Below are 23,710 nucleotides of genomic sequence, written 5' to 3' on the forward strand. Positions count from 1 at the left end.
AATTATTTGTTTAATTGACTTTCAATTATTTTTTAATGATATTTTCATTTCTGCGATTGAAGTTATTTAAATTAAAAATTACTTAGATCAATTAATTTTATGATTGAAGACAAAAAAATATTTTTTGTGTGTAGGTATAAGTGTCTTTTGTCATAGTTTTTTCAAATTCCACACAGCTTTTCAATTTTACTAAAAATTCAAATATTACATCAGGTATGGATGCAAATGATGATTTCAATTTTTTGAGCAACAACAATTTGGTTGTACGGGCGGATTATATTGCATTGGGTCAATATTTGAGAAAGGGAATTTTTTTCGTAAATTAACCTCATACCCTGACTGTATACGTGCTAAGCATCAATCATTTACTGGCACCTAGATAAATTAAATCTCTCTCAGACCCAGCAAAAACATGAATTAACACGGACTTGTCATAGGAGGGATGTCCACCATTTCATCAGTCGTTTCACTGAATTTGCATCACTTCTTAAGGTGTGACCCGAATTTAGTGTTTTGGTGGTAATTAAAAAATGTAGTGATATTTTGCTGCCAGCAAAACAAATTGGAAATTGTTCCACAAATATTTCTTTTAAAGCACATCCCGGATTCCCCCATCAAGTTTTTTCCACCTCCGATGTAGTCCTTTTAGACAAGTCCACCAACATTTCTTTTGAATCGCATTCGATGCAATCCTTTTGGACAAGTCTTAGAAAGTACGGAATTAGGCCCTTTTAAGTAAAAATTTAAGTTTTGGACAATTAAATTTCGCAACAAAGAATAGAAAATCAATAAAAAATAATATAAAAACAAGTATATACGGCCGCAAGTTCGGCCAGGCCGAACCTTATGTACCCACCACCATGGATTGCGTAGAAACTTCTACGAAACAAAGATTATAAAAGAGGAAGATGGGAGATTGGCTACTGAGCACATCAAACCATTTACCACATTAGTTTAATACTCGAACCAAACGCGTATACGACAAGTATTGATATAGCATTAAAATGCAAATAAAAAGAAACTAAGAGCACGAAATAAATTTCCATAAAGGGGAAAATGTATTTTTTTTGTTGTTGCTTAAAATTTAACATTGTTTCATTAAGAAAATTACATTTTTTCATTTAAAAAATAAAAACGAAAAACAACTAAAAGATTACAAACACGCAAGCCAATCTCCCATCTTCCTCTTTTATTATCTTTGCTACGAAAGACTGTCATCCACAATAGAATTACTTGGGTTGTGGTATCTTAAAACTTCTTAACATCGTTTTCTAAATTGTGATTTAGTCCATACATGGTATATATTAGACAAAAAAGTTATGTATAGTTAGTTAATAAATAACTACGAATCGATATGGACTTTTTGTACGTAGAGAGCCAGAATTGAAATATGGGGGTCGCTTATATGGGGGCTATATACAATTATCAACTTGATATGGACCAATTTTTGTGTGATTGGGGATCGATTTATTTGAGGGCCATATATAACTATAGACCGATATGGACCTAGTTAGGCATGGTTGTTAACGACCATATACTAGCACAATGTACCAAATTTCAACTCACTCGGATGAAATTTGCTCCTCCAAGAGGTTCCAAAACCAAATCTCGGGATCGGTTTATATGGGGCCATGTACGATTATGGACTGATATGGACCACTTTTGGCATGGTTGTTAAATATCATATACTACCATCACTTACCAAATTTCAAGCAGATCGGATGAATTTTGCTTCTCTAAAAGGCACCGGAGGTCAAATCTGGGGATCGGTTTATATGGGAGCTATATATAATTATGGACTGATAGGAACCAATTCCTGCATGGTTGTTGGATACCATACACTAACATCACGTACCAACTTCCAACCGAATGGGAAGAATTTTGCTCTTCCAAGGGGCTCTGGAGGTCAAATTTGGGGATCGGTTTATATGGGGGCTATATATAATTATGAACCGATGTGGACCAATTTTTGCATGGTTGTTAGAGACCATATACTAACATCACGTACCAAATTTCGGCCGGATGGGATGAAATTTGCTTCTCTTGGAGGCCTCGCAAGCCAAATCGGGGGATCGGTTTATATGGGGGCTATATATAATTATGGACCAATTTTTGTATGGTTGTTAGAGACCATATACTTACACCATGTACCAAATTTCAGCCGGATCGGATGAAATTTGCTTCTCTTAGAGGCCTCGCAAGCCAAATCGGGGGATCGGTTTAAATGGGGGCTATATATAATTATGGACCGATGAGGACCAATTTTTGCATGGTTATTAGAGACCATATACTGACACCATGTACCAAATTTCAGCCGGATCGGATGAAATTTGCTTCTCTTTGGGGCCTCGCTAGCCAAATTTTGGGGTCCGTTTATATGGGGGCTATACGTAAAAGTGGACCGATATGGCCCATTTGCAATACCATCTGACCTACATCAATAACAACTGCTTGTGCCAAGTTTCAAGTCGATAGCTTGTTTCGTTCGGAAGTTAGCATGATTTCAACAGACGGACGGACGGACATGCTCAGATCGACTCAGAATTTCACCACGACCCAGAATGTATATACTTTATGGGGTCTTAGAGCAATATTTCGATGTATTACAAACGGTGGTGGGTATAATAAAAAAATGCATCCTCGATGGGATTTGATTCTGTGCCGTTTGACCTTTTCACTTCCATGGAAGTTCTTTTGAGAAGGTTTTGCAAATTACGATAATTTTTATTATTATTTTTTTTTTTTTTTGTTGATGTTTAATCGAAAAAATATTTATTCTAAAATATATGCAAAACAAAAAAAAAAAAAAAACAAATATATACGGCCGTACGTTCGGCCAGGCCGAATCTTATGTACCCTCCACCATGGATTGCGTAGAAACTTCTACGAAAGACTGTCATCCACAATCGAATTAATTGGGATGTGGTATCTTAAAACTTCTTAACATCGTTTTCTAAATTGTGAGTTAACCCATAAGTGGTATATATTAGACAAAAAAGGTATGTATAAGTAAGTCTACAAATAATTACCAATCAATATGGACTCTTGCACGGTACGTAGAGAGTCAAAATTGAAATATGGGGGTCGCTTATATGTGGGCTATATAGAATTATGAACTTGATACGAACCAATTTTTGTGTGAGTGGGGATCGATTTATCTGAGGGCTATATATAACTATAGACCTAGTTAGGCATGGCCATATACTAGCACAATGTACCAAATTTCAACTGACTCGGATGAAATTTGCTCCACCAAGTGGCTCCAAAACCAAATCTCGGGATCGGTTTATATGGGGGCTATATATGATTATGGACTGATATGGACCACTTTTGGCATGGTTGTTAAATATCATATACTACCACCACGTACCAAATTTCAACCAGATCGGATGAATTTTGCTTCTCCAAAAGGCACCAGGGGTCAAATATGAGGATCGGTTTATATAGAGGCTACATATAAATATGGACTGATATGAACCAATTCCTGCATGGTTGTTGGCTACCATATACTAACATCTCGTACCAAATTTGAACCGAAACGGATGAATTTTGCTCTTCCAAGGGGCTCCGGTTGTAAAATCTGGGGATCGGTTTATATGGGGGCTATATAGAATTATGGACCGATTTCGACCAATTTTTGCAGTGGTGTTTGAGGCCATATATTAACACCACGTACCAAATTTCAACTGGATCAGATGAATTTTGGTCTTCCAAGAGGCTCCTGAGGTTAAATCTGGTAATCGGTTTATATGGGGGTTATATATAATTAAAGGGTGATACGGTCAAAATTTGGTCAATATAAACTTGACGTATTTCTTTCAATTTTGCATTTAAAAAACCTGAACACTCCTCATTTTGAAGGTGTGTGTGTAGAATGTTGCTCCTATTTTGATTTTGGAATTCACTCTTCAGTTGTCAAAATGCCGTCCAAGCAAGTAGAGCAGCGTATCAAAATTTTGCTCGCGCATCGCGAAAATCCGAGCAACTCGCACGCAAAGCTGGCAAAATCGCTAAAAGTTGCCAAATCAACCGTTACAAATGTAATTAAAGTGTTTGGGGAATGTTTGTCGACAGCCAGGAAGTCTGGATCAGGGGGAAATCGAAAACCGGAAGCCGCTGAGACGACAAAGAGAGTTACAGGTAGTTTCAAGCGAAACCCTAACCTCTCTTTCCGAGATGCCGCAAATAAGCTGGGTGTATAGTCTACAACCGTGCATCGAGCGAAAAAACGAGCCGACCTATCGACTTACAAGAAGGTAGTGACTCCAAATCGTGATGATAAACAAAATACGACGGCCAAAGCGCGATCCCGGAGGCTGTACACGACGATGCTGACGAAGTTTGACTGCGTGGTAATGGACGACGAAACCTACATCAAAGCCGACTACAAGCAGCTTCCGGGACAGGAGTTTTATACGGCAAAAGGTAGCAGATATTTTCAAGCACATAAAACTGTCAAAGTTCGCAAAGAAATATCTGGTTTGGCAAGTCATCTGTATCTGATGGCAGGTGTCAAGCGTGAGGCCCGGCAATTCGGATTTGGAAAAGCGAAAGCCTAACTGAATATTTTTCCTGAATTTTATACTAATTGAACTTGAAAAAGAAATTAAATTTGATTTTTTAAATAAACGATTTCACCGATTTACACGCGTTTTCCCTTGACCAAATTTTGACCGTATCACCCTTTATAGCCCGATGTGGACCAATTTTCGCATGGTCATTAGAGACCATATACTAACACCATGTACCAAATTTCAGCCGGATAGGATGAAATTTGCTTCTCTTAGAGGCTCCGCAAGCCAAATCGGGGGATCGGTTTATATGGGGGCTATATATAATTATTGACCAATGTGGACTAATTTTTGCACAGATGTTAGAGACTATATACCAACATCATGTACCAAATTTCAACCGGATCGGATGAAATTTGCTTCTCTTAGAGGCTCCGCAAGCCAAATCTGGGGATAGGTTTATATGGGGGCTACATATAGTTATGGACCGATGTGGACCAATTTGTGCATGGTTGTTAGAGACCATATACTAACATCATGTACAAAATTTCAGCCGGATCGGATGAAATTTGCTTCCCTTAGAGGATCGGCAAGCCAAATTTGGGGGTCCGTTTATATGGGGCTATACGTAAAAGTGGACCGATATTGCTCATTTGCAATACCATCCGACCTACATCAATAACAACTACGTGTGCCAAGTTTCAAGTCGATAGCTTGTTTCGTTCGGAAGTTAGCATGATTTCAACAGACGGACTCAAAATTTCACCACGACCCAGAATATATACACTTTATGGGGTCTTAGAGGAATATTTCGATGTGTTACAAACGGAATGTCAAAGTTAATATACCCCTATCCTATGGTGGAGGGTATAATAAAAAAATGCATCCTCGTTGGGATTTGAACCTGTGCCGTTTGACTTTTTCACTTCCATGGAAGTTCTTTTGAGAAGGTTTTGTAACTTACGATTTTTTTTTTGTTGATTGTTAATGGAAAAATATTTATTCGAAAACATATGCAAAAAAATTAAAATAAAATAAAACAAGTATATACGGCCGTAAGTTCGGCCAGGCCGAATCTTATGTACCCTCCACCATGGATTGCGTAGGAACTTCTACTAAAGGCTGTCATCCAGAATCGAATTACTTGGGTTGCGATAACACTTGCCGATGGCAAGGTATCGTAAAACTTTTTAACACTGTCTTCTAAATTGTAAGTTAGTCCATAAGGGGTATATATTAAACAAAAAAAGGCCGATTAAATACGTATATAATTCAGTTTGACAAAATTTTCTATAAAAATAAAATTTTGACAAAATTTTCTATAGAAATAAAAACTTGACAAAATTTTCTATAGAAATACAATGTCGACAAAATTTTCTATGGAAGTAAAATGTTGACAAAATTTTCTATAGCAATAAAATTTTGACAAAATTTTCTATAGAAATAAAATGTTGACAAAATGTTCTATAGAAATAAAATGTTGACAAAATTGTCTATAGAACTAAAATGTTGACAAAATTTTCTACAGAAATAAATTTTTTACAAAATTTTCAATAGAAATAAAATTTTGACAAAATTTTCTATGGAAATAAAATGTTGACAAACATTGCTATAGAAATAAACTTTTTACAAAACTTTCTGTAGAAATGAAATTTTGACAAAACTTTCTATAGTAATAAAATTTTACAATTTTTACATGGCTGTTAGAGGCCATATACTAACGAAATGTACCAAATTTCAACCGCATCGGATGACTTTTGCTCCTCCAAGAGGCTCCGGAGGTCAAATCTGGGGATCGGTTTATATGGGAGCTATATATAATTATGGACCGATATGAACCAATTTTTGCATGGTTGTTAGAGACCATATACTAACACCACGTACTAAATTTCAATTGGATCGGATGAATTTTGCTCATCCAAGAGGCTCCAGAGTTCAAATCTGGGGATCGGTTTATATGGGAGCTATATATAATTATGGACCGATATGGACCAATTTTTGCATGCTTGTTAGAGACCGTATACTAACATCAGGTACCCAATTTCAAACGGATCGGATGAATTTTGCCCCTCCAAGAGGCTCCGGAGGTCAAATCTGGGGATCGGTTTATATGGGAGCTATATATAATTATGGACCGATATGGACCAGTTTTTGCATGGTTGTTAGAGACCATATACTAATACCACGTACCAAATTTCAATCGGGTAGGATGAAGTTTGCTCCTCCAAGAGGCTCCGGAGGTCAAATCTGGAGATCGGTTTATATGGGAGCTATATATATTTATGGACCGATATGGACCAATTTTTGCATGGTTGTTAGAGACCGTATACTAACATCAGGTACCAAATTTCAACCGGATCGGATGAATTTTGCCCCTCCAAGAGGCTCCGGAGGTCAAATCTGGGGATCGGTTTATATGGGGGCTATATATAATTATGGACCGATATGGACCAATTTTTGCATAGTTGTTAGAGACCGTCTACTTAGACCACGTACCAAATTTCAACCGGATCGGATGAATTTTGCTGCTCCGGAAGGCTCCGCAAGCCAAATTTGGGGATCGGTTTATATGGGGGCTATACGTAAACGTGGGCCGATATGGCCCATTTTCAATACCATCCGACCTACATCAATAACAACTACTTGTGCCAAGTGTCAAGTCGATAGCTAGTTTCGTTCGGAAGTTAGCGTGATTTCCACAGACGGACGGACAGCCGGACAGACGGACGGACGGACGGACATGCTTAGATCGACTCAGAATTTCACCACGACCCAGAATATATATACTTTATGGGGTCTTAGAGCAATATTTCGATGTGTTACAAACGGAATGACAAAGTTAATATACCCCCATCCTATGGTGGAGGGTATAAAAAACAATGTATAACATAAAACAAGTATAAACAGCAGTAAGTTCGGCCAGGCCGAATCTTATGTACCCTCCACCATGGATTGCGTAGAAACTTCTACGAAAGACTGTCATCCACAATCGAATTACTTGGTACCACGTCCATACGTGGTATACATTAGACAAAAAAGTATGTGTAGGTAAGTCTACAAATAATTACGAATCGATATGGACTTTTGCACGGTACGTAGGGTGCAAGAATTGAAATATAGGGGTCACTTATATGGGGGCTATATACAATTATTTATATGGATCTGAGGGCTATATATAACTATAGACCGATATGGACCTAGTTAGGAATGGTTGTTAACGGCCATATACTAGCACAATGTACCAAATTTCAACTGACTCGGATGAAATTTGCTCCTCCAAGAGGCTCCAAAACCAAATCTCGGGATCGGTTTATATGGGGGCTATATGTGATTATGGACTGATATGGACCACTTTTGGCATGGTTGTTAAATATCATATACTACCACCACGTACAAAATTTCAACCAGATCGGATAAATTTTGCTTCTCCAAAAGGCACCGGAGGTCAAATCTGGGGATCGGTTTATATGGGTGCTATATATAATTATGGACTGATATGAACCAATTCCTGCATGGTTGTTGGATACCATATACTAACATCACGTACCAAATATCAACCGAATCGGATGAATTTTGCTCTTCCAAGGGGCTCCGAAGGTCAAATCTGGGGATCGGTTTATATGGGGGCTACATAAATTTATGGACCGATTTCGACCAATTTTTGCATGGTTGTTAGAGACCATATACTACCACCATGTACCAAATTCCAGCCGGATCGGATGAAATTTGCTTCTCTTAGAGGCCTCGCAAGCCAAATCGGGGGATCGGTTTATATGGGGGCTATATATAATTATGGACCGATGTGGACCAATTTTTGCATGGTTGTTAGAGACCATATACTAACACCATGTACCAAATTTCAGACGAATCGGATGAAATTTGCTTCTCTTAGAGGCCTCGCAAGCCAAATCGGGGGATCGGTTTATATGGGGGCTATATATAATTATAGACCGATGTGGACCAATTTTTGCATGGTGGTTAGAGACCATATACTAACACCATGTACCAAATTTCAGCCGGATCGGATGAAATTTGCTTCTCTTAGAGGCCTCGCAAGCCAAATTTGGGGGTCCGTTTATATGGGGGCTATACGTAAAAGTGGACCGATATGGCCCATTTGCAATACCATCCGACCTACATCAATAACAACTACTTGTGCCAAGTTTCAAGTCGATAGCTTGTTTCGTTCGGAAGTTAGCGTGATTTCAACAGACGGACGGACGGACGGACGGACGGACGGACGGACGGACGGACGGACGGACGGACGGACGGACGGACGGACATGCTTAGATCGACTCAGAATTTCACCACGACCCAGAATATATATACTTTATGGGGTCTTAGAGCAATATTTCGATGTGTTACAAACGGAATGACAAAGTTAATATACCCCCCATCCTATGGTGGAGGGTATAAAAATAATTTATTAAAAAAATATTTAATAAGTGAGATTTGAACAAGCGTTCTTTATTTTTTTCATTCATAATAATAAAGAACATCTCAGGAAGTAGTTAGAATGTTATGCCGTGGTATCATATTATGTTAGGTTCATGTCACAATAGACGTTTTGATGCATCATGTTCAATGGCGTTTGTGGTTGAGGGTGCTAAGGCGTTCTGTTATGGTGCCAACACACCCAGGTTCAACTCCCGGTGGCAGCGAAGAAGTTCTTCAATTTGTAAAAACTCGATAATAAAAGTATACCAAAAATTAGTGATAAAAATAAAAAGTGAAATGGAAAAAAAATTTTGTTTTTCAGTTTTTTAAATTTCTTCATCCAAATGAACTTCCAAGGCATAACTTCTAAAGCAATACCAAGGATCCAAAAATGGAGAACTTCTGTCCTATGACAAGCCCATGTAAAATACATTGGAGATGATCCAAGTTTGCATTACTTCCGGATCACAAATTGGGGATCCAAACAACTGTTTTGGAAGCTCTTTTCAATTTTTCGATGTTCGTATGCCTATCTTCGCTAGTCGCTGAGAATATAGACACAAAAACTTTAGGTTCTTACATTATGATCTCTTAAGTGTCGCTTGTGGTGCAAATCATTTCCATATAGCATTACAGGCTGTTAGCAAATTTGAACGGTATTTGATTAAAACGACTGCAAAACTATATTCTAGCATTAGTCCTTCACATAAATGATATACGTATCCCGGCGTACTTACATGATATGCCCATCTGTTCACAATTCTGATATTTATATTAGAATATCTTGTATTTCAACTACAATTCACATGTGAGTTTCTGCCCCTGACATTCCATTGCGAATAAAAATAATGTAATTGTTTTTTCTTTTTGTTTCGGAAAAAATATTTGACAAAAAGGAAAACGAGAAATACTTTGTGACATTTAACATAACTTGTAACATTATCTTTATACAAATTCCCATTTGCCATGTCACAAAGGGGGCGAAAAGAAACAGAAGACGATTCCCTTTACTCAAGTATGATTTCTACAGACTTCTATTGTTGGTCATATTTTATGTCAAAGCTAAAGGACAACACATAACAAAAAAAAAAAAAAAACAAATTCACTTAAATTCATAAAAAGTTTGACTATGACATCTCTTGACCATTGTTAACTTTTACGATTTGTAGAGAAATTCAAAAATTCTATAGAAGTGCAAAAACTGAACACTGAAAAGGGCAAGACAAAAAAACCAACAGACGGAAGGACGGACAGGCAACTTACAAAACAATTTATGCACTTTTCTCTAATCTCAAGCGGGAGAAGTGGAACAAGTGATAAACATGATGTCCATTCAGCACTAGCACCAACACCTTCTCTCGTCATCATTATTATCATCATCAGCATTGCATCTTCAAACATTGCATCCTCCATAGACCATAGGTTAAAGCAAAAAAACAAAAAAACAAAAAAAAAATGCAAGTGAACTTGGAAGTGTCTCTTTAGTTAGCTCGTTAAATTTGAAATGGTGATGGTTGCATTTTAATGCTAAATTGCTACATTTATTCATCCACTGTTTTCAGAACATTCCAGAAGATAACACTAAAATTAAAGTGTGCTCTATGTTCACGGATTTTGAACTGCTAACATATAAAATCTAAAAACCAAACCGAAACCATGAAACCACTAAAGACCTCTCTGCCTTTCCGCATATATAAAATGTTCCAAAAATATATATGGGGAAAGTTCAAACTAAATGTATTTTGCGTTAAGTGCTTTGAAATCTAATGCCATGTGGAATTAGAGTTGTCCTTAATGGATGTGAATATTGACGATCATACTCTTAGGTTAGGTTAGGTGGCAGCCCGATGTATCAGGTTCACTTAGGGCGTTTTCGTTTCGCAAAAAATATGTTGCCTTGGTGTAACACTACTTTTTCCCTCAATGTATTTTCGCCCAAATGATAGTGTCATTCCAAAGTTATTGTTAATTCATAATATTGTGAGAGATACAGGACCCAAAAGCAATGACAGTATCCTTCATATTTTGTTATCAATTTCGAGAATGTTGCACCTTTTTCCCCAATCCAAATCGCCATTAGACTATTAAGTCCATTGTGATACCACATTGGTGAACTTCTCTCTTATCACTGAGTGCTGCCGGATTCCATGTTAAGCTCAATGACAAGGGACCTCCTGTTTATGGCCGAGTCCGAACGGCCTTCCACATTCCAGTGAAACCACTTAGAGAAGCTCTGAAACCCTCAGAAATGTCACCACTATTACTGAGGTGGGATAATCCACCGCTGAAAAACTTTTTGGTGTTCGGTCGAAGCAGGAATCGAACCCACGACCTTGTGTATGCAAGGCGGGCATGCTAACCATTGCACCACGGTGGCTCCCTTGGTTCCAGTCGATACATTTATTTATTCCATAAATTATTAGTGCAGTAACAAAAAAAAATTGAAAAGTTTTTCAACATATTATTTCTATACATAATTTTTTTATTTCTATAGAAAATTTCGTCAAAATTTTATTTCTATTTATTTCTATTTTTTTTTTTTAAATCTAATTCTATAGAAAATTTTGTCAAAATTTTATTTCTATAAAAATTTTAGTCATAATTTTATTTCGTCAAAATTTTATTTCTCTTTATTTCTATTTTTATACCCACCACCATAGAATGGTGATGGGGGTATAATAAGTTTGTCATTCCGTTTGTAACACATCGAAATATCGATTTCCGACTATATAAAGTATATATATTCTTGATCAGGGAGACATTCTAAGACGATATAACGATGTCCGTCTGTCCGTCTGTCTGTCTGTCTGTCTGTCTGTCTGTTGTAATCACGCTACAGTCTTCAATAATGAAGCAATCGTGCTGAAATTTTGCACAAACTCGTCTTTTGTCTGCAGGCAGGTCAAGTTCGAAGATGGGCTATATCGGTCCAGGTTTTTATATAGTCCCCATATAAACCGACCTCCCGATTTGGGGTCTTGGGCTTATAGAAATCGTAGTTTTTATTCAATTAGCCTGAAATTTGAAATCTAGAGGTATTTTAAGACCATAAAGAGGTGTGCCAAAAATGGTGAGTATCGGTCAATGTTTTGGTATAGCCCCCATATAGACCGATCTCCCGATTTTACTTCTTGGGCTTATAGAAACCGCAGTTTTTATTCAATTTACTTGAAATTGGAAATCTAGAGGTATTGTAGGACCACAAATATGTGTGCCAAAAATTGTGAGTATCGGTCCATGTTTTGGTATGGTCCCCATAGAAAACGACCTCCCGGTTTGGGGTCTTGGGCTTAGAGAAATCGTAGTTTTTATCCAATTTGCCCGAAATTGGATATCTAGAGGTATTTTAGGACCATAAGAGGTGTGCCGAAAATGGTGAGTATCGGTCCATATTTTGGTATAGCCCCCATATAGACCGATATCCCGATTTTACTTCTTGGGCTTCTAGAATCCGAAGTTTTTATCCTATTTGCCTAAAATTGGAAATCTAGAGGTATTTTCGGGTCATAAAGAGGTGTGCCGAAAACGGTGAGTATCGGTCCATATTTTAGTATAGCCCCCATAAGAACGATCTCCCGATTTAACTCCTTGTGTTTCTAGAAACCGTAGTTTTTATCTGATTTGCCTGAATTTGTAAATATTCTGATATTTTAGGCTCACAAAAACGTGTATCGGATTAAGTTTTTATCGGTCCATTTGATAATGCCTCCATATAGACCGACTTCACTTCTTGCCGGTGTAGAAGGCGCACTGATCATGAAAATTGCTTGAAACTCAATGTAAAATTTCCAGATTTTACTTCCACAGATTTAAGATTTCAAATTAAGACGTTATTTTATAATTTTCTTGCACACTTACAAGAGATGTTAATGATTCCTCTAAAACTCAAACAAAAACGGTTCTTATAAATCCAGAATCTGATATAGTCCTCATAGGTGAAATCTTTAAATTTATCTTCGGGAAGTGTCCTCAAGTCCTCAAGCCCTCCTGAAATTTCAAAGGAAACCCTAATATTTGGTTCATGGTGGTGGGTATTTAAGATTCGGCCCGGCCGAACTTAGTGCTGTATATACTTGTTTTTAAATCTAATTCTATAGAACATTTTGTCAAAATTTTATTTCTATAAAAATTCTAGTCATAATTTCATTTCAATAGAAAATTTCGTCAACATTTTATTCTTAAAGAAAATTTTGTCGAAATTTTATTTCTGTAGAAAATTTGGTCAAAAATTTATTTTTATGGAAAATTTCGTCGAAATTTTATTTCTGTAGCAACTTTTGTCTATAGAAAAAAATTTTGTCAAATTTTTATTTCTACAGAAAATTTTGTCAAAACTTTATTTCTATTTAAAATTTTGTTTCCTTTAAAAGTTTTGTCAAAATTTTATTTCATTCGTTTTGTTTTGTTATTGTTGGTTTTTGTTCTTAATCATTGTTGTTGTTTTTGATTTCAGCTTAAAACCATGCATCTGACAAACATTCTTTTCCTCTGTTGGTTAAGCTACACTTGTTGTTTAGTCAATGCATGGTTTTAAGCTGAAATCCAAAACAACAACAACAACATTTTATTTTTATAAAGGGTGATTTGTTAAGAGCTTGATAACTTTTTTTTTTTTAAAAAACGCATAAAATTTGCAAAATCTCATCGGTTCTTTATTTGAAACGTTAGATTGGTCCATGACATTTACTTTTTGAAGATAATTTCATTTAAATGTTGACCGCGGCTGCGTCTTAGGTGGTCCATTCGGAAAGTCCAATTTTGGGCAACTTTTTCGAGCATTTCGGCCGGAATAGCCCGAATTTCTTCGGAAATGTTGTCTTCCAAAGCTGGAATAGTTGCTGGCTTATTTCTGTAGACTTTAGACTTGACGTAGCCCCACAAAAAATAGTCTAAAGGCGTCAAATCGCATGATCTTGGTGGCCAACTTACCGGTCCATTTCTTGAGATGAATTGTTCTCCGAAGTTTTCCCTCAAAATGGCCATAGAATCGCGAGCTGTGTGGCATGTAGCGCCATCTTGTTGAAACCACATGTCAACCAAGTTCAGTTCTTCCATTTTTGGCAACAAAAAGTTTGTTAGCATCGAACGATAGCGATCGCCATTCACCGTAACGTTGCGTCCAACAGCATCTTTGAAAAAATACGGTCCAATGATTCCACCAGCGTACAAACCACACCAAACAGTGCATTTTTCGGGATGCATGGGCAGTTCTTGAACGGCTTCTGGTTGCTCTTCACTCCAAATGCGGCAATTTTGCTTATTTACGTAGCCATTCAACCAGAAATGAGCCTCATCGCTGAACAAAATTTGTCGATAAAAAAGCGGATTTTCTGCCAACTTTTCTAGGGCCCATTCACTGAAAATTCGACGTTGTGGCTCGTTAGTAAGTCTATTCATGATGAAATGTCAAAGCATACTGAGCATCTTTCTCTTTGACACCATGTCTGAAATCCCACGTGATCTGTCAAATACTAATGCATGAAAATCCTAACCTCAAAAGAATCACCCTTTACAATTTTTTTATTTTTATAGAAAATTTCATCGAAACTTTATTTCTATAGAAAATTTCGTCATAATTATATTTTTTTAGGAAATTTCGTCAAAGTTTTACTTCTATAGAAAATTTCGTAGAAATTTTATTTCTATAGAAAACTTCGACAAAATTTTATTTCTATAGAGAATATAGTTAACATTTTGTTTACTGGAAAATTTGGTAAACAATTTCCAGAAAAATTTTATCGAAATTTATTTCTAAAGAAAATTTTATCAAAATTTTATTTATATAGAAAATTATCAAAATTTTATTTTTATGGAAAATTTTGTCAACATTTTATTTCTATAGAAAAGTTTGTTAACATCTTAATTGTATAGAAAATTTTGTCAAAATTTGATTTGTATGGAAAATTTTGTAAAAATGTTATTTCTATAGAAAATTTTGTCAAAATTTTATTTCTATAAAATATTTTGTCAAAATTTCATTTCTATAAAAATGTTAGTCATCGTTTTATTACTATAAAAATTTAAGTCATAATTCTATTTCAATAGAAAATTTGGTCAAAAAATACTTTTTATAGAAAATTTCGACGAAATTTTATTTCTATAGAAAATTTTGTCAAAATTTTATTTCTATAGAAAATTTTGTCTAAATTTTATTTCTATAGAAAATTTTGTCAAAATTTCATTTCTGTAGCACCTTTTGTCTATAGAAATAAAATTTTGACAAAAATTTTGTCAAAATTTTATTTCCATCAAAAAATTTGTCAAAAATTTATTTCTGTGGAAATTTTTGTCAAAAAATTTAGTATCTATGGGAAATTTTATCAAAATTTAGTATGTAGAAAAATTTTCTCAAAATTTAATATACATGGAACATTTTCTCAAAATTTTGTTTCTATAGAAAACTGCCAAACAAATCGTCAAAAATTTATTAAAAATTTTGGCGAAATTTTATTTCTGTAGAAAACCATTGCACCACGGGAGGCACCGTGGTGCAATGGTTAGCATGCCCGCCTTGCATACGCAAGGTCGTGGGTTCGATTCCTGCTATGACCGAACACCAAAAAGTTTTTCAGCGGTGGATTATCCCACCTCAGTAATGCTGGTGAAATTTCTGAGGGTTTCAAAGCTTCTCTAAGTGGTTTCTCTGGAATGAGGAACGCCGTTCGGACTCGGCTATAAAAAGGAGGTCCCTTGTCATTGAGCTTAACATGGAATCGGGCAGCACTCAGTGATAAGAGGGAAGTTCACCACTGTGGTATCACAATGGACTGAATAGACTAAGTGAGCCTGATACATCGGGCTGCCACATAACCTAACCGAACCTTGGTCAACAATTTATTTTTATGGAAAATTTCGTCTTTCTGTAGCAACTTTTGTCTACACCGAAAAAAAGTAAACTGTTTTATAGGAAGAATAAACTAAATCGTACGAAATTTGAACTAAATTTTACTCCACATTTTGAGATTTACACAAAGCGACGTTAAAACCAGGAAAATGTAATGCCCCATTGTACTTTTTAACTGCAGTTCTCGAAATTACACCCTCTCATAGAAGAAGAAATTAACTAAAATTAAAGAAGAAAATCATTGGCGCCAAATCGTGACCATTTTAACCATACAGTAGTTCAATCTTACTATTTTTGGGAATCGTACAAAAATTTTCATTTCCTTAGTTCATATTGAACTTATGTGTACGGTCATTGAACTTTATACTCACGTTTAGTTCTTCAAATGGTTGAGACATACTTAAAAAAAAAAAACGTGAATTTCATTGGGCTCTGGAAAATTTCGAAAAAAAATAATAAAATTTAACTACAAACAAATAATTTGTTTGCAATAAAAATAAGTTTAATTTAGCGTTAGTTTAACTACGGAAATTTTTTTCTGTGTATAGAAAAAAATTTTGTCAAAATTTTATTTCTATAGAAAATTTTGTTAAAATTTTATTTCTATTAAAAAATTTGTTAAAATTTTATTTCTATTAAAAAATTTTTTAAATTTTTATTTCTATTAAAAATTTTGTCAAAATTTTATTTCTATACAAAAATTTTTCATTTTTATAGAAAATTTCATCTACATTTCATTCCTATAGAAAATTTCCTCGAAATTTTATTTCTATAGTAAACTTCGACGAAATTTTATTTCTATAGAGAATATCGCTAACATTTTATTTTGTCAAAATTTTATTTATATGGAAAATTTTGTAGAAATTTTATTTCTATAGAAAATTTTATCAAAATTTTATTTATATAGAAAATGTTATAAAAATTTAATTTTATGAAAAATTTTGTCAACATTTGATTTCTATAGAAAAGTTTGTCAACATCTTAATTCTATAGAAAATTTTGTCAAAATTTGATTTCTATGGGAAATTTTGTCAATATTTTATTTCTATAGAATATTTTGTCAAAATTTCATTTCTATTCAATATTTTGTCAAAATTTCATTTCTATTCAATATTTTGTCGAAATTGAATTTCTATACAAATTTTAGTCATCATTTTATTTCAAAAGAAAAGTTGGTAAAAAAATTATTTTTATAGAAAATTTCGTCGAAATGTTATTTCTATAGAAAATTTTGTCAAAATTTTATTTCTATAGAAAATATTGACAAAATTTTATTTCTAAAGGAAATGTAGTCAAAATTTTATATCTGTAGCAACTTTTGTCTATAGAAATAAAATTTTGACAAAAATTTTTTCAAAATTTTATTTCTATGGAAAATTTAATATCTATGGAAAATTTTCTCAAAATTTAATATCTATTGAAAATTTTTCAAAATTTAATATCTATGGACAAATTTCTCAAAATTTTATTTCTATACAAAACTTTGCCAAACAAATTTTATTACTCTTATTGTTCTTACTATTCCGTGCATGAATTGTTGGAACATGTATACATAATTCATCTTAAAGCATCGCTTCACCGAAAGGGGACCCTAGTGCCGCAGAACCAGTTTCGTGCAGCGTGTGATGGCTTTGGCCGTTTGATGGCCATAATTCGTACCAAAGGTAGCCAGTTCGAACAAATCTAAAATAATTCTTAAATTTGATGTTGGTTCCAATATTTTTTGCTTTTGAAAAATAAAGAAGCGCTTTTCTTTATCGCATTACACCTTGACCAACCTGTATATATCTATGACCCGATTTTCGAAAATAATGGACATATTACTTTTAATCTTTAGCAAATATAATTTCAAATGGGGACAAAATTACATTTTATTGCCAAATCATCCAAATTGGTTCCGATTTAGGTATAACTTCCATATGTCTTACACTCATATGACCATAGAATCTACAGTTTCTTCCCAATTTAGTTGACAGTTTGAACATAAACTAGAATTGGCATTTTGTATATGTATGACCGATTTAGTACATCCGAATTGGATGATATTTTGATTTGCTTAGATATTTTTCTGGGTCTAAATCGTTTCCGTTTTAGATATGGCCAGTTTCGACAAACATGGTACAAAAAATCCCATATCTGACAACCGATCTGTTGGGTAGCAAATTGGAACAGTTTTTGATTTGAAGCGACTGTATTGGTCTACAAAGTTGTGAAGGGTATAATATAAACGGCCCCGCACCCTGCAGACTTTACCAAATTATTTAAAATTTCTCAATTCAAAATTTTGTAGTTTAATATAAGCCTATAAAAAAATAATTCAATGTACAGCTACGAATAATCATACTCGAGGTGAGTTCAAAATTTATGAAAAAATATTTCGTTTTATGACATCTCTACGTTAAAGAATAACCACTGGCAACGAAGAGGCTAACAAAAGCTGATTTTAACCAAGAAGTAAAAAAATGAAAATGATACGCAAGCAGGATAATCGCAAGGAAAATAACCAGCATCAGCAGGTCAGAAAGATCTCAAACCACTGTTAAGGAATTTGCGAATAAAAATTCAACCGAAGCAAAGCAAACCCAAATGCCCTTGGATAATATGCACTTGAGCATTGACTTGAGTCATTCACCAAAAAAAAAACAAAAGAGAAAGGATAAGCAAAAAAATTCTACGGCCACTGAAGCAAAATGTTAAGATATGGCTAAATGCTCGTTTCAACTTTTCCTAAGATATTTTAGCCACCTTGTTGTGTGGACCTTCAATCACAGAAGAAAATCTTTATGAGAGAATATTTGCTCTTTAAGTGCAAACTTTGTAGAAATTCTCCTTTTTCTCCAAACTGTCTTATTGTAATCTGTTGCAGTTCTTTGGCAGTAATGTATACTTGGAATTCTGCACAAATGAGGATGTATTTTAGAGCTTCAACCCGATTAGTTTAGATGGTAAACATGCTACATCTAGAAAGGTGTCACAATAAATTATTAAGTTTATTGTGGTACCACAACGATGATCTTCCATCCTAGCAATTAGTGCTGCTAATTGGTGGGTCAATGACAAGGACCTCCTTTTTCTAACCGAGTCCGAACGGCGATTTTGCATTGCGGTGAAACCACTTAAGAAAGCCTTGAAATACTCGAAAATGTCACCAGCAATTCTAAAGGGGTAAGAGAGAAGTTCACCAATGTGGCATCACAATGGACTGAATAGTCTAAATGAGCCTGATACATCGGGCTGCCACCTAACCTAACCTAACCTACTGAACCTAATCCACCACTGAAAAACTTTTTGGTATTTGATTTAAACTGGAATTAAACCCATGACCTTTCTACGCCAAGCGGGCATGCTTACCATTACACCTCAGTGGCTCGTAGAGGATCCACTTTTCATTGCCAGTAACGATGAGATGCAGAATGCATTTTCTTTGTTGCTTTTGGAGCAGCGGTTTTCAAGTTTCGCGTAACTTGGCAAATTGAGAAAATGTCATACGAGGGTGGCCTTTTAAAATTCGGGAGTGGATATCTCTAAAGCATTCTGAACGCATCAACCGTTTTTTCGGTTACCGAACAGTCGATTACTGTTTATTTACAAGCGACAGGTGTCGAATCCTGGATCGATGCATTGTTCTTGAGTTAATCCACGTCAAAAAAAAAAAAAAAAAAAACAAGTATATACGGCCGTAAGTTCGGCCAGGCCGAATCTTATGTACCCTCCACCATGGATTGCGTAGAAACTTCTACGAAAGACTGTCATCCACAATCGAATTACTTGGGTTGTGGTATCTTAAAACTTCTTAACATCGTTTTCTGAATTGTGAGTTAGTCCATACGTGGTATATATTAGACAAAATAGTTATGTATAGTTAAGTCTACAAATAATTACGAATCGATATGGACTTTTTGCAGGGTACGTAGAGAGCCAGAATTGAAATATGGGGGTTGCTTATATGGGGGCTATATACAATTATGAACTTGATATGGACCAATTTTTGTGTGATTGGAAATCGATTTATCTGAGGGATATATATAACTGTAGACCGATATGGACCTAGTTAGACATGGTTGTTAACGACCATATACTAGCACAATGTACCAAATTTCAACTCACTCGGATGATTTGGCTTGGTGCATTGGCTCCTCCAAGAGGCTCCAAAACCAAATCTCGGGATAAGTTTATATGGGGCTATACATGATTATGGACTGATATGGACTACTTTTGGCATGGTTGTTAAATATCATATACTATCACCACGTACCATATTTCAAGCAGATCGGATGAATTTTGCTTCTCCAAAAGACACCGGAGGTCAAATCTGGGGATCGGTTTATATCGGAACTATATATAATTATGGACTGATAGGAACCAATTCCTGCATGGTTGTTGGATACCATATACTAATATCACGTACCAAATTTCAACCGAATGGGAAAAATTTTGCTCTTCCAACGGGCTCTGGAGGTCAAATCTGTGGATCGGTTTATATGGGGCCTATATATAATTATGGACCGATACCGACCAATTTTTGCATGGGAGTTTGAGGCCATATATTAACACCACGTACCAAATTTCAACTGAATCTGATGAATTTTGCTCTTCCAAGAGGCTCCGGAGGTCAAATCTGTTGATCGGTTTATATGGGGGCTATATATAATTATGGACCGATGTGGACCAATTTTTGCATGGATGTTAGAGACCATATACTAACACCATGTACCAAATTTCGGCCGGATCGGATGAAATTTGCTTCTGTTAGAGGCCTCGCAAGCCAAATCGGGGGATCGGTTTATATGGGGGCTATATATAATTATGGACCGATGTGGACCAATTTGTGCATGGTTATTAGGGACCATATACTAACACCATGTACCAAATTTCAGCCGGATCGGATGAAATTTGCTTCTCTTAGAGGCCTCGCAAGCCAAATCGGGGGATCGGTTTATATGGGTGCTATATATAATTATGGACCGATGTGGACCAATTTTTGCATGGTCGTTAGAGACCATATACTAACACCATGTACCAAATTTCAGCCGGATCGGATGAAATTTGCTTCTCTTAGAGGCCTCGCAAGCCAAATTTGGGTGTACGTTTATATGGGGGCTATACGTAAAAGTGGACCGATATGGCCCATTTTCAATACCATCCGACCTACATCAATAGCAACTACTTGTGCCAAGTTTCAAGTCAATAGCTTGTTTCGTTCGGAAGTTAGCGTGATTTCAACAGACGGACGGACATTCTCAGATCGACTCAGAATTTCACCACGACCCAGAATATATATACTTTATGGGGTCTTAGAGCAATATTTCGATGTGTTACAAACGGAATGACAAAGTTAATATACCCCCCATCCTATGGTGCAGGGTATAAAAAAAATATTCGCACGTATATATCCATTATTTTATTCCATTTTTTGGCCAGACTTTAAGTTGATGTAAACAACACAAATAGCGCTCGTATGTCAGAATGATCTGAGACCGTATAACCTCAAAAATATGAAGCTTTGCGATAGAGCTCTCGGTTGGCAGATTGCAACACTTGTGATGCCCAATCCCGAAATCCCGAAATACCATTTCATTAATTTTGAAGTGTTTTTCGGAGCTATTAAGGTCAAGTTGACCTTCGTCAGACATAAATCTCTTTCATACTAAGATACCGATTTTTAAGTTGAATCACTTAAAGTGGCAGCCCGATTTATTTCAGGCACACTAAGACTATTCAGTCGATTTTGTTACCAGACTAACTGAAAGTACCTATTACCAGAGATGGTCTGTATACAACTTTTTAAGGTTTACGACTGTCGCAAAGTTGTAAACGTCGTAAACGTCACATACACGTCGTAAATGTAGAAAAAGTAGCAAACGTCGCAAACTCCAAGTACTTCAGACCCTTCAAATAAGCAGCGAATGATAATCCAAGACGATGATACGTGCGAAGAAGTTTCAATTCTCAGGAATGTTTGTAAAATTATTAACGAGCTTAAAAAACTTGAGAATATAGTTATTTCAATTGGAAACTCGAAGCCAAAATTACTATAAACTACTCGATGGTGCAGTAAACGTGACGGTCGGTACTCGCTCATGGTTAACCTTTCACAAATTACTGCAGAAACTGGAAGGAAGGAAAACATAAATACATTACATAAATGAATTGCTGTTAAGAGAGAATTTTATAATATCACTTTTTGGCTTATTAGCTTAGATGGACATTATGGACCACGAAAACCAAGTATAGTTTGAAGTTGTGAATGGGAGACGTAAATCTAGTAGAGTTTTGAATAAATAAAGCATTTTTTGCATACCTTTTATCGGGGAGCTTAACTAAATTAAATTAAAAAATATTTACAATTTCTTTAATATAGGTTTTCTACACTAGGTTTACGACTTTTGCGACATACGTATAATACCGTCGTAAACGTATGTCGCAAAAGTCACTGTTTGCGACAGGCCAACCCTGCCTATTACATATGGGCACTTCTATTGCGACGTTTGCTACTTTTTCTACATTTATGACGCGTATGTGACGTATACAACTTTGCAACAGTAGCGAACCTAAAAATGTTTGATACATACAGACCATCTCTGAAAATCTTTGGCCTCACGACATAATTTTTATCAGTGTAGATATCTATCAGCTATACCAATTCTCTCGTTAGAAGTTTGGGAAATTTAACGGAAGGGGAAATAATTGTTTGTGTAGTGGCCGGATTGATTGGGTATAATAAGTTTGTGCATTTGTATGTAATGCCAAGAAGGAAAAGACTGAGTTTAGTATACCGATCGTCTTAGAATTAAATTCTGAGTCGATTTAGCGATGTCCGTCTGTCTGTCCGCCTGTCTGTCTGTCTGCCCGTCTGTCTGTTCATGTATTTTTGTGCGCAAAGTACAGGTCGCAGTTTAAGTCCGATCGTCCTCAAATTTGGCATAGAGTCGTTTTTTGGAACAAAGACAATCGCTGTTGATTTTGGAAAAAACGGTTCTTATTTAGATATATCTGTCATATATATTTATCCCCGATCTGATCATAATTGGCGTGTTTTTCAATCGATGTTCTTCAAATTCCGTACATCCGAATATTCTCGAAAAACTTGCAAAATATTAGCCAAATCGGTTCAGATTTAGATATAGCTCCCATATATATGCACAGCTCGACTTAGACCCATATGGCAACAGAGACCAAAGTTTACTACAGATTTTCGTGAAATTTTGCACAGAGAGTAGAACTGACATTCTACCAATGCTTGGTAAATTTTATTGAAATCGGTTTAAATTTAGATATAGCTCCCATATATATCTTAAGACCGATTTGCACTTATATGGCCTCAAAATCCAGAGTTTAGCCGTGACTTGCTTCAAATTTTGCTCGAAAGATACGTTTAATGGTGTCGTTATGTGTACCAAATTTGGTTAAAATCGGTTCAGATTTAGATATAGCTCCCATATATATCTTTCGACAGATTTGGAAATATATGGCCTCAAAAGCCAGAGTTTTTCCCTGACTTGCTTCAAATTTTGCACAACCAGTATAGCTCCCATATATATCTTTCGCGCGATTTACACTCATATGACCACGGGGGCCAAAGTTATACTCCCATTTATGTGAAATTTTGCAGATATGGCAGAATTATTATTCTAACTATGTATGTCAAATTTAGTCAAAATGGATTCAGATTATATTATATATACGTATATATATGGTAGACTGTTTCATATTTTAAACCCATTTTCAATGGGATTTTCCTCCAATTGACTGAATAGTTTCTACAGAGAATATATTTAATATGATATTTAAGTATGTCAAGTTTGATCTAATTTGGTTCTGATTTAGATAAAGCCTCCACATATTCGTTTTTCCGGTTTATACAAATATGGCCAAATTCCCACACTTTACATAAAATTCTGTGATGATTTCCCTATAT

The sequence above is a fragment of the Haematobia irritans genome, chromosome 2, assembly GCF_050003625.1.
Source record: "Haematobia irritans isolate KBUSLIRL chromosome 2, ASM5000362v1, whole genome shotgun sequence".
In the NCBI taxonomy this organism is placed as follows: domain Eukaryota; kingdom Metazoa; phylum Arthropoda; class Insecta; order Diptera; family Muscidae; genus Haematobia; species Haematobia irritans.